Below are 4394 nucleotides of genomic sequence, written 5' to 3'. Positions count from 1 at the left end.
CTATATGCTGAGCTTCCAATAAGTGAACCAAATTTACCAAGTAAATTCCTACTTATTAATTCTTCGTTGAATCCACTCTTAGAACTTAGAATTGCACTCTCAGACTTATATAGAGCATATTGTATGTTTCACGATATCAATATACTATCTCATTTAACCATTGTTATAATCTTATTGTGATTTAAAGATCCTCTATATAGATGATCTACATCGAGATGGGATTTCTTTACCGTTCTCACCCCTCAATGTATTTTGCCCCTTAAAACACTTAGCTACCTGTAAATGGTGTTTAGTGATCTAATAATTAGTCAGTTAAACAAGAGCTCATCCATTTACTTCTATTTGCTAAGCTCGAAGGGAATTATCACTTGACTTTTATACACCAGTAGAAGCTATAGATTCCATATTTATGTTCAGCACTCCCACTCAATCATACTATCATGTTCCCAAAATATACGTATCACCCTGACCCGAAAGTAGGCTTAACTAATAAATCTAAGAACATGAATAGCACTCCTGAGTTGAGCCTAAGCATATCAGGATTTAGATTCTTTTAATCTTAAGATCAACTACTGATATTGACTTGGAAAGATATGTATAACGGTAAGTTTGTAATATCTTAACTTAGTTGCAATATCGGTCCAGTCTAATGTATACTCCATACATTCGAAACTAGTATACTTTACTAATGTCCTGGAAAGAACATAACACTTACTCCAAGTGTAAGTACACATCATCGCTGATTATCACATTAGTGTAAATCCAATAACACTGATGAAACAGGGACCAAAACTTTTGATTCATATGATCACAATCACATTCCACTGTGTTGACGATACTGTAATTGTGAATAAACATATGATCTGGATTTAACTGATTTTGTGTGTATGAATGTAATAAACATATTTAAACATATTAAACCATTAGCATGTAAAATTCATGCAAACATCAATCACTTCAAATTTCTTATATTGATAACTAATTAGATTGTAAAGAGTTTTATTTAGAGCATAAAACCCAACAAACTCCCACTTGCACTAATATAAAACAAACTGTGCAAATAGGTCAATCTGATATCTTGATCTTCAGATCAAGTGTAGTGTATTTGAATCCACCCAAACTTCTGGAAACTAGTTCATAAAAACTCTTATGAAACATCCTTTACTATATGCTTTACTCATCAAGGGATACTGAAATCTTTACTGTTTTAAAAGTACATCTGAATTAACAGAGGACATATCTCTCATATTTTAAAATATGTAATTGAGATAATACAGTGTAGACTTTTCTTCAGTGATATAACTTTCTGGTATTTTCGAATAGACCAAGTTATAGTTCTTCTCTGGTAGAGCTTGAATTATTATACAATAATTCCTCCACCCCCAAAGTAAGCACCATCTCATATAAATCGAAATTAGATGGTGAGATACAAAGACAACTGATACACAGTTCCTTAATATCTGACATATAGATCACTTTCATAAATCTTTCTTGAATATCTTCTAATGTTCCCTATTTGATTACATCTCAGATAGCTCCCACTCAATAGCAGATGTCTGGTTAAATAATACTTTTAACCTCTGATTGTTTAGAGAGTTACCTAGTTGTAACTTTTGTATTAGTCTTAAAACTTTAAGTTAAGACTAAGTCATCAACATAGCAGACTAGTATTTGAAGTGAAAAATACATGCCAGAGATAAAGTAATCAAAATTAAGATACCATCAAATTTTTATGAGGATTAAGAATTCTTGGTTCAAGTCATTCGAATGGACTGAACTAGAGTTCTTTATCTAATTCTCATAATTCTGATAAGCTATTCCTATCCATGTGAATGGTTAGATTTGCTTTTCAGTAGTGTTCTTAAGTACCTATCACAATTATCAACCTAATGAAGATGGGTATAGAACTTTAAAATTCTCCCACTCAATTAAGGTAGTGTGAAACTTTAACAAAGAACTTTCAAAGGTATCAAACTTTTACTTACAACAGTAAAATCGAAATGGAACATACAATCAAGATCAAGAATTTGTATTGACAATAGCTGACTCATTATATTACTTCCATGTTTAAACAAGATATGTGTTTCATAGGGAATTATGGAATGGACTCCATCCCTAAGATTATACATATAGGGTACTATGGATAACCTCCACCCCTAAGTATATAGAGATTATGATCCACCCCTAAAGGTTGTCAAGATCATGATTCTCTTAGTGTGATAGAGTTTATGTGGAGTTGAATACTATCCAGAGTTCATTAGATATAAAAGATCGTTGATCTGCATAGTTTTCTTAACTTTTCTCCACCCCTATCAGATCATAAGATCCTTTTATTAAACAAATTCTTAATAATTGTATTAGAATTAACAATTATTGATAAACATAGAAATAATTTCTAGTGTTTATTTAATATAACTCGATGAAGAGTTGTAAATATTATAGAATTTGCATCAATAATAAAAACACTTACACATACAAACATACAAATATAATGTGGTAATAATTGATGAAGATAAAATAAATGAAGCTCAATCTCATAATTTGCAATGGTGATTTCGAAAATAAAACTTTATTAATAATAAAAAAAAAATGTATTGCAACAATATGAGAGAAACAGAGATAAATATCCCTGACTAAAATTTTAAATCCAAATTGTCTTTAAACTAAAACAATTAATTCAAAAAAATTGAAGAGCTTCATCTTCATCTGGACGATTTCACCCTTGGTCCAGTTTTCTGATCCAACTCAATTGAGTTCAAGTAGCTTGGCCTATAAGAAGAAGAAAATAAATAAACAAAGTTTGGTCCACAATCATAAATCCAATTGGATAATAATTCACTAAAACTCTTAAAGTTTATAAATGGAAATACCTTGTTTCTTTGCAAGAAGTTTAGGACACTGGGGTTTCCAATGTCCTTTCTCATTGCAGTAGAAACACTTTCCTTTAAGTGTAGCATCACCAGAAGGAGTAGCCTTTTTCATGGCTTTTGTTCGCTTCTTGGTGTTCTTCCACTTCTTCTTCGATTTGGGCTTCGAAGCAAAGGCAACATTTGCTTCAGGTTTCATCGTCCCATTACCATTCCCAGGATTGTGAGGTTTACTCCCTTTCTTCTTGGGTCCTCCAATCAAATTTTCATAAGTTTGAAGGTCATTGACTAATTCATGAAAGTCAATTTCCTTCTTATTCATGACATAATTTGATGTGTATGGTAGAAAAGCTGGAGTCAGGCTATTCAAGATAAGACTAACTTGAGTAGCAATGTCCATTTCAGCACCATGATCCTGGGCTTCTTGGAAATAACTGGACATGAGGAGAACATGATCACGCACGTTTTGATGAGGTTCCATCCGTGCATTAATGTACTTCTTAGTCGCGTCAAAGCGTGACTGAAGTGATGCCTTACCGAATAGCTCATTTAACTTCGTCATAACTTCAGCAGCCTTCTCGGTTTTAGAAAACCGAGTTTGAGGGTGTCAACCATGCTAGAAAGCATAAAGTATAGAGCTTTGTCATTTGCTTTCTGCCAACGCTCATACTTTTCTTTCACAGCTTTGGATGCATTGTCCCCAGGCACTTCAGGTGACGGCTCAGTTAAAACAAACAAGGCACTTTCTCCTATGAGAGCGATATTAATGTTCTCATTCCATTTATTAAAGTTAGATTCATTCAGCTTATTTTCAGTCAACAGTGATAACATGGGATTCATTTTGACAAAACAGGATACTACAAAATAATAGAAATCAACAAATGGAAATCAATAATGGTTTAACACACAAAATCAATTCAGAAATTATAAGCACATAGCAAGTAGGAATGATATGAGAAAATACTTAAAAAATTCAATCCTAAATAATTTCCAAGGTTTTCAACAAACTGATATCAGTGTCCCGTTTAGGCGAAAGTCAAAGCTACCATCCATTGAATAGAGTTGTCAGCTCATCTAAAATGTTAAACATTCTAGCAACCTTTTATTCGATCAAGATCAGAATCCAGCGTTGTCTCGTTTAGGCGAGAGTCAAGGCTATTCTATCTCATGAGCTTCTACCATTGTTTCGCAATTTGCAAGTCAAATATGGTTGCCACTATTAGGGTGATCTATACCATATAAAACACTTACAAACCACTTATCATGCGAGATTAAACGGTGCGGAATTGCTAATGAACGTTCCTCCATTAGGGAGGATTACTCACTAAAACAAACGCGGTGTAAAACCCACAATGGAGATCGAATATCTTAATAATAATAAAGCTCATTGTTTAAAATGTATTTTCTTTATTATTCTAATAAATAAATCTCATTAAATTCTATTTAAGAATTAAAATTCAAAAATAAGAATTTAATATAATATTTATAAAATTATACTTAGATGGTGATTGAAATAAAATTAATTAT

This window comes from Cannabis sativa, chromosome X (genome assembly GCF_029168945.1).
Source record: "Cannabis sativa cultivar Pink pepper isolate KNU-18-1 chromosome X, ASM2916894v1, whole genome shotgun sequence".
Taxonomy (NCBI): Eukaryota; Viridiplantae; Streptophyta; class Magnoliopsida; order Rosales; family Cannabaceae; genus Cannabis; species Cannabis sativa.
The sequence above is the reverse complement of the archived record's forward strand: the minus strand, read 5'-3'. Positions refer to the sequence as shown.